Consider the following 9,562-nt stretch of genomic DNA (forward strand, 5'->3'; position numbering starts at 1 on the left):
CACTAGGAGAAAGTGAGGACTGCAGATGCTGGAGATCAGAGCTTAAAAATGTGTTGCTGGAAAAGCGCAGCAGGTCAGGCAGCATCAAAGGAACAGGAGAATCGACGTTTCGGGCATAAGCCCTTCTTCAGGAATGTCTAGTACACTACCTTTATTGAATTGTGAGCTTGTGTCCAGAAACAGTAAAGTCATAATTATGCAATCCAAGTTGAATTGAATTTTTCCCCCAATTTCCATTTGTTAGTATTTCTTTTTCTAACCTCTATTCACAACACTGATCACTTTGTGTTTGGAGAGAGTTTTTCCTGGTATTGATACAGAAATATTTTTGAAGTAACAGCTACAGTGGAGATTAGTATTCATGAGTTTTCGTCCAACTCACCATACCAACCAGATATCCTAAATTAATCCAGTCCCCTTTGTCCCCATTTTGGCCCATCTCCCTCTTGAACCATTCCTATTCATATACCCATCCTGGTGCCTTTTAAATGTTGTAATTGTAGCAGTCTCCACCACTTCCTTAGCAGCTCATTCCATCTACGCACCACCCTCTGTGAAAAAGTTGCCCCTTAGGTCCCTTTTAAATCTTTCCCCCTCAACTTTAAACCTATACTGTCTAGTTTTGGCCTCTCCCCACCCTGGGACAAATACCTTGTCTATTTGCCCTATCCATGCCCCTCATGATTTTTGAAACCTTGATAAGGTCACCCCGCAGCCTCTGACACTCCAGGGAAAATAGCACCAGTCTATTTAGCCTCTGACTATAGCTCGAATCCTCCAACCCTGGCAACATCCTTGTAAATGTTTTCTGATACCGTTCAAGTTTCACAACATCCGATAGCAGGGAAACCAGAATTGCATTCCAAAGTGGCCTAGCCAATGTCCTGTACAGCTGCAACATGACCTTCCAACTCCTGTACTCGATGCACTGACCAATAAAGGCGAGCGTACCCAACACTGCCTTCACGATCCTATTTACCTGCGACTCCATTTTTCAAGGTGTTCAGGTTGAACAAAACCTCTTATGATTGGTTCTTCTTATTTTGACTGAGAGAGTGAGAATGCAAAATATTCCCAGCGCTGATCTGATTTTGCATAGAATGGTGCAGGAGGAGGTTAATTATGCCTTTCCCATTTGATCATTTCCATTTCAATCTGCTTTGTCAGGACTATGGAGAAATAAAAGCTTCCTCTTCACATATTTAACATGTTGGCATGCTTAAAAGTGCCTGAGGAAAATGCTGTCAAGAATGCGGGCAGTAGGCACAAGCAAATGCCCACATGCCTGTATGTTCCCCTCCAATCACACTAGCCTGACTCTTTTAAACAAAATAATGCTGTTCCTTCATTGTCATTAGGTTGAAATTTTGAGCTGTACCAACAGCACGGTGGCTGTGCACTAAAAGGCATCAAAGGATATGGGAGAATGTGGAAGTGTAGTATGCAATGATTTATCAGCCCTGATCTTATTGACTGGCCCACATTGCTCCTGTTTTGTTTCTCTGCACTTGTACCACTTGGACTTCACTTCACCAGATCAAGATGACAGTCACTCACCTTGAAGATTGGTCATGACTGTTGATCTTGTCAGTGTCATCACATGTCAAATAATTCTTTTTAAAGTCTTTCAAATGAGACTGAATGAACTAAATTTATGATTGTGCATCCTGTGTGGTTTCCCTCGAACTGTTGAGTCTGCATCAGTCTGCAATATTTCCTCCAGTAGTGATCTCATTTAGCTGCTGTGCAGACATGTTAGCATAAGTATAAAACTCTATTAAATGCACTGATGGGTATAATTGTTGTAAATTTGAGTATTACAGGTGACCAGTGTGTGCTTGGTCCCCTAGGATTACCTTGCATCCATTTGCAGCATTACTACTGAAAGCATTGTGCACTTTTGAAAGCAAGGCATGGTTTACATAAATTTGTGGGTCTTGTACTTTTCAACAAATTCAGCACCTTTATCAATTTCAGTGACTATTACTCAGCAAACTTGGCATTCAAAAAACTCTTATCATCCATATCCTGGCCTGTGATTCCTTTGTGTTAATTTATTTTCAAATCACTTCGTTTCCTCCATATCCTTCCCCCTTTATCCCTAACAGCCCATTAAAGAGCATTAAAACATTTCTGAACTTGGAGTGTTCTCCAGCACACCGTTCCAGCATTCGAAGCTGTGTTTTCAAAATTTTGGATTTCCCTCCCAACATCTCTCCGTGCCCCTCATTTCAGTCAAGAAACTGTTTGAAACCCCAACTCTAACCAAGTTCTTGGTTGTCTTATCTAAAATCACTTTGTGGTTTTGGTGACGTTTTGTTCCATTTCCCTGTGTCACTGAGAGACATTACTCAACAGATCAATTAACTAAAAAATGATTTAAAGGAAGGGTATTCATTTTAGATACCAGTAGAACTCCATGTTCAGGGGGCAGTAGTGCCAAGAGACCTTTCCTATTCATTGGAATAGGCAGGTAGGAATTTGAGTGACCCTTCCAGTGGATAATCTGTCAGTGCAGAACTCCCTCATTGTACTGAGAACCAGCTTAAATCTCCTGGTGGGTTAGTGGTTAGCACTGCTGCCTCACAGCGCTAGGGACCCAGGTTTGATATCAGCCTTGGGTGACTGTATGGAGTTTGCAAATTCTCCCTGTGTCTGTGTGGGTTTCCTCAGCGTGCTCTGGTTTCCTCCAGGTCAGGTGAATTGGCCATTCTAAATTGCCCATAGTGTTAGGTACATTAGTCAGAGGGAAAAATGGGTGTGGGTGGGTTGCTGTGGACTTGTTGGACCGAAGAGCCTGTTTCCACACTGCAGGGAATCTAATCTTAATAAAGATCTAATTTGAACCTTCCCTATGTGCAACAATGATCCAACTCAGTCTGAAGTGAGTGCGCTACCAATGAATGTTGTCCAGATTTGTACCCAGGAAAAGAAAAAAACACATGGGAAGTTACCTGTTTTGGAGAGTAGATTGGAGATTTCAGGTAAATTAGTGTGCAATTAGAGTAAATTGTGTTTTGCTTGCAAATATTGAGAGGGAATTAAGTAACCTTTGTTTAAGAACAGATATTTCTGGCTTTTTTTAAAAAAAGTATCCCTTTAAAGTATGAATAATGCATTAAGTATTGTATATGTAGGTCTGTAAAAGAATATAGAATATTTCTCCAAGTGACCTTAGTTGATACCAGAAATGTAGAGTTCATGCTGCGGAGGTTTAATTACTTTGAAATGTGCCTAACTGGATTGAATTGTCTATTTAATGTTGCTAGTACGTAATATTGCTTTGCTCTCTTGTCTGTCCTTGAGACAGTTTTATGGTATTTTTATTATCTATTCTGTAATGCATGCTGTCCGAAGAAAAGGATTGACAAATGACCTAATTCTGGCACTTTAAGTGAGTACCGCAGTTGTGGAGTGACAAGCATGGAAACAGACCCTTCAGTCCATGCCGACCATGTTCCCAAACTAAACTACTCCCACTTGCCTGAGCTCGATCCATACCCCTCCAAAACTTTCCTATTCATGAACTTATTCAAATGTCTTTTAAATGTTGTAACTTCCTGCATTCTCAACTTTCTCTGGCAGTTCATTATGAAGTCCATGAAAAGGTGCTCGGTTAAGTTTGCTCATTAAATTTGAAACTTCTAATACTAATCTAGTATGTTAGAGATGCTAACGATGCTGACCATCACAGGGAAGAAGTGGAATTATATACACTGTCTGCCCTGTGCAAACGTGTCAAACCCAGTATGGTTTGCTGGTCATGTTATGTTGAAACCATGGCGACTGAGCTGTTCTGTTTTAAACCACCCTTGGTGCACGATTACAGAAGGAAACAAAACTGATCAAATGATTTTGATTCACCTTGAGCTGAATTCAAGTGTATTGGACCCAAGTACTCAAGCTTAGTAGTTATGCATATGTTTCTGTAACCTTACAGTTTCGTGACCTCCTTGCCTGGTCTGTGTTGCTAGACTGTTCAGTGTGTGGTAATGCTAGTTCCCCAATTCTCCTGCTATTAATTGAACAGGAATTTGAGAAATATGAAGTTTTTTCCCCTCCATTTTATTAACTGTCTGAGTACTCCTGAGATTAATTTGTCTAGTCAGTGACAGATTCGATCCATTGTTTCAAGACTAATCTGATAATTTGTGTTCTGTTACTGATTTGAATCACAGTAAGTCCATTGCCAAAGTGTTGACAGCTCTGAGCAGGTCAGGGAATATCTATGGATTAACCAATCGAGAGAGACCAATGAACTAACATGGTGTTAGTGGAGTGGAAGTATTATGGTTCATGTTTAAAATTTCCAGAATCTATGGTTTATTATTCTGTTCTTTGAATATGGATCTGTGTGGAATACAGTGTAAACACTAGTTCTTAAAACGAATACTATCACAGTAGCCACAAGATTTCCAAACAGGTGCGGGTTGTTTGTAGAGACCAGTTATCTTACAGTATTATCCAGCGATAAAACTCAAACCTTACTCCCTTTTTGGTCATTTAGGCTTGAGGTTATGGTGCAGCTAGCAAGGCAGAAATGTATTACCCATCCAATATGAGATACAGTCTAGTGCTTTGCTAGGCCATTTCAGTGGGCAATGAAGAGTTAATCAAATTGCTATAAGGTTTACTGAGTCATTTAGAAACTATGTACTATAGTTGAAAGACAGCAGATTTCTGAATGTTTGAGAACCCGCTGGATTATTTTTTTTACAACAAGCAGTAGTTTCATGGTCATCTAGCGCACAGCATCTGAAAGACACCTTGATGATACAAAGGCTGTGCTGCATTAATGCAGACACTATCTTTTTTTAATGAGATGCTAAATTGAGACACTTATGCTCACTTGAAACAGAAAGATAAATGTCCAAGTTCATTGTTTGGAAGAACACAAAGCTCAGGCGAACAAACCTATAGCCTGTCCTAATCAATATGATCAAAATATGTTGTGGTTCTGTTCGCCGAGCTGGGAATTTGTCTTGCAAACGTTTCGTCCCCTGTCTAGGTGACATCCTCAGTGCTTGGGCGCCTCCTGTGAAGCCAAATGATCAAAATATATCTGGTTCATTGATCCAAGCGAATTTGCTGTTTATAATTTATTACAATGTTAGCCCATTTGTGATCATTACTGAAATGAAAGTTTTTTTTTAAAATTGGAATTAAACCAAACAAAAATACTAAATTACCAGAATGGCAGAACTTTAGTTCCAGGACAACTGTGAACTACAGCAAGGATAAATGGTTATGGCTGTTTCCTGTTCTGACTTGATTGAGCACACCTCAAGTATGTCTTTTTTTACATAAAAACGTTCAGGCAATTTATGGGGAAGAGTGCTAAGCAATTAATTGCACAACTGACATGATGAAATTGTAATGAATCAGCACATTGGTCACACTAACAGGCTCTCAAGTTACAATAAGCTAATTTTAAATAATACTTGTTGCCATTTCTAAGATGCAATTGGACTATTACAGTTTGAGAATCCTCGTGCAGCCAACTGGCGTGTTTAGAGTCAGAGAATCCAATATTTTGTGCTGCAACACCCATACGGGACTGTCATGGCAACGGGTCTGATCTATCTGCAGTCTAAGAACCTGTTTAAACGTCCCTTGTTCGGTTAGCTCAGGTGGCTGGTCTGCAACGCAGAGTCTTGTGGACCGATCCCACAACTCTGACACTGGCAGAAGTTACCATGAAGGACTGTCCTCCTGTTGGGACTTGGACAGGCTAGCAGAGTGGGCAAAGAAGCAGATGGAATACAATTGAAAGGGTGAGGGAATGCAGACTATTTTCAAAATGGAGAAAGGCTTTGGAAATCTGAAGCACAAAGGGACTTTGGAGACCTAGTTTAGGATTCTGTTGAAAATAATATGTATGTTCAGTTGACACATTAGGAAGGTAAATGCATTGTCAGCATTTATTTCCAATACAAAAACAGGAATGTACTGCTGACACTATATAAGCTCTGGTTAGACCACATTTGGAATATTGAGCAGTTCTGGGCCTGTATCTGAGGGAGGCTGTGTTGGCATTAGAGGGGTTCCAGAGGAGGTTTATAACGAGATCCTGGGGATGAAGGGCTTGTCATATGAGGAACAGTTGAGGACTCTGGGTCTGTACTCAGTGTGGAAGGGCGAGGGGGGAATGGATAGAATGGACATTGAGAAGATGTTTCCACTAGTTGGAGAGACCAGGAGCCGAGGGCACAGCCTCAGTAAAGGGAAGACCCTTTAGATTTAAAATGAGAAGGAATTTCTTCAGCCAGAAGATGGTGAATGTGTGCAACTTGTTGCTGCTGAAGGCACGTCACTGAGTGTATTTAAGAGAGGGAGATAGATTCTTGATTAGTATGGAGATCAAGGGTTATGGGGAGAAGACAGGGGAATGGAGTAGAGAAACGTATCAGCCATGATTGAATGGTGAAGCCTGATGGGCTGAATAGCCTAATTTTGCTCCTATATCTTTTGGTCTCACCCCTTACCTCACCTGAGGTATGACAACCCTCACCTTATAAAATCTCAAATGACAGTGGGATTGTGGTGACTTTGCCTTTCGCTGTGTGAAAAATGGAGTGTTGGTCAATTAGCCTTGTTACTTCTCAAGGACAGTTGTTTCTTTGATAATGCGATTTTAAAATGAGCATTCTGCTCCCTGTTCTTCACAGGTCAACAAATGTATCTGAATTACACTGTAACTCACCAATACCAAATGCGTGTGATTAATTTGATATCCTGCAGTGGACATAATATCATCAAACCAATAGTTCAGATTCTAGAAGGACATTGTGTCAAATCCCACGACAATATCAGGCAGAATTTCGATTCAATCAACCTGGAATTTAAAGCTCTTCTCAGTAATGTTTTTTAAAATTCATTCACAGGGTGAGGGTCTTGCTGACTGACTCAGTATTCATTGCTCATCCCTAATTGCCCAATTAAGAATTAGCCATATTGCTGTGTGTCTGGAGTCACATGTTAAAGATAGCAGTTTCCTTCCCTGAAGGGCATGAGTGAACCAGATTTTTTTTTCCAAAAATTGCTAACGGTTTCATGATCATCATTAGACTTCTAATTTCAGATATGTATTGAATTCAGATTCCACTATCTGCCGTAGTTGGATTCAAATCCGTGTCCCCACAAAATTACCTGGGTCTCTGGATTAACAGTCTGGTGATAATGTCACTAGGCCTTTACACCCCCATTGGTGACCATGAAGCTGTTATATTGTCATAAAAACACATCTGATTCATTAATGCCCTTTAAGGATGGAAATCTGCTGATCTGGTCTACATGTGACCCAGACCCTAGCACTCTGATTACTACCCTCTGAAATGTAAGGCACTCGAGTCAAGGGTACGTAGGGCTGGGCAATGGATATAGACTTTGCCAGCAATGCTGACATGACATAACTAGAATGAATAAAAGCAAAAAATATATTTCTGGAAATAAATTTGTAATTTTATGAATTTCAGAATAATGTTCAAATGTAAAGTATGTGTGAGAGCCAGCAATAAATGTCTCCATGATATTAAATGTTGATTAACCATTACAATGCACAAATGAAATTGTTTTATTCATTCCACATGCTGCATCTTCAATATTCCCAAAGTAGTACACTGTGCTAAAACGATGCCAAGGGATCAGTCACCCAGAGTTAGCATTGTCACTAAAGTCAGGATTTGTTTGAATAATTGCTTACTAACCGTAAAATGAAGTTGAAATTTCTTTATTCAGAAAGATTGGCACTGGCAATTAGTGCGATACATTTTGAATTATAATTTCCAATCCTATGTAAATAGGCTTTTTCTCTATTACTGTTACTCTTTTCTTCAGTCAAACCAAGAATATGACAATAATTCTAATGGTCATCATATTCATTATTTAGTGACAGTGCTGTGAGGTCTTTAGCAAAATGAAAATCCAGTCAAACAGTTTTTCGGAAATTGGGATTTCCAAATTGTAGTGGTGTCAGTCCATTGGGTTTCAGTAGTTGTGCTGGACTAACTAATTCAGGAGGACACCTGGTTTTTAACGCTATCCGAAGCATATTTTCTTTCTTAGCTCCTAGACCAAACTGCAGAGCTGGCCCACTCTTCCATTTGCCCCAAGAGCTGGTCAAGAGGAACATGCAATCATATTGTTCGTCACATAGGAAGGCATCACAGAGTTCACCATAATTACCTTAAATCGTTGACCTCAGATCCTCTTACCATGGAGAATCAACTCTGTCCAGCCATCCTCTCCCATCTCATAATTTTGAAAATCTCCTCCTTGAGGCATTCCTTGCCAAGAACAGCCCTAATCTATCCACAGTAGGTCAGACAGCATCTGAGGAGTAGGAAAGTTAAAGTTTTGGTCTGTAAATTGACCTTCCTGTTCCTTGGATGCTGTCTGGCTTGCTGTGCTTTTCCAGCTTCACATCTATTGACTCTGGCTTCCAGCATGTGCAGTCCTTCCTGTCCCCTGATCTATCCACATTCCACATTCCCCATTTTTTGGTATTTATAACAAACATAGATGGGCTGCAGCAGGAGTGTAGATTGGCTTGTAAGGGAGATGGGCGTAGATGGACTTGGCAGAGGAAGGTATGGGATCAGAGTTTCACTGAGGATTCAAATAGAACACTGAGGTGGCGAATGGAAGTGCTGGGGGTACCAAGGTTCGATGTTGAGCTGATGAGGGGTGCATGCAACTTGTTTTAATACAAAGCCTCACCATTTTAAGAACCATGCTAGTATCTAAACAGCCAGTGGCAGACATTACCTGAGACCAAGGACACTACAAGCAGAGCGAAAGGCTGGCTTGTCTGGGTTGAGAAAGCATGCTCCCTGTACTGCATCAGAGAGGTTTAGGATTCCAGGACCAACAGGAGAGGAAGGGCAGTGCAGGGGTCAACTAGCTATTATAGAATCATGCAGCATGGAAATAGACACTTCGATCTAACTAGTCCATGTCAACCAGATTTACCAAACCAAACTAGTCCCATTGTCTGGCCCATATCCCTCTCTAACTTGCCTATTCGTGTACCTGTCCAAACATATTTTATGGCCCACCTCTACCACTTCCTCTGGATATCCATTCCATGTACCCACCACCCTCTTCACTGAAAAAGCTGCACCTCAAGTCCCTTTTAGATCTTTCTCCTCTCACCTTAAAATTATGCCCTCTAAGTTTTGAACAAGTGGCATTACAATGCAGTTCTGAAAGGGGCATTAACTGTGTTGCCCACAAACCTTCCTGCCCTGTATTTATATTTCCCAGAGGTGGTAAAGTGCTGGGGTGCCCACGTGCCAACCACCCACCCCAAATAAATGCCCTCTCTGTCACTAAGCTTAGCAGGAGGGATGGTGTTGCATTTTGCCAAAGTGTCGGTAGATTGTTGGACAAGGGAAGGAATAAGGAGAGGATGTGAGGGGAATGTGCAGTTTATGTAGAAGTTCAGCCCCATTCTCATTGAATTGTGAACCAGGCTCCAAGGGTCAAAAAGGTCTACTGCTCAAAAAAGGCCCTTCAGCCCATCAAGTCTGCACAGGTTAGAAAAAGCAATTGATTATTCTAA

Source organism: Chiloscyllium punctatum, chromosome 33 (assembly GCF_047496795.1).
Source record: "Chiloscyllium punctatum isolate Juve2018m chromosome 33, sChiPun1.3, whole genome shotgun sequence".
NCBI classification, from domain to species: domain Eukaryota; kingdom Metazoa; phylum Chordata; class Chondrichthyes; order Orectolobiformes; family Hemiscylliidae; genus Chiloscyllium; species Chiloscyllium punctatum.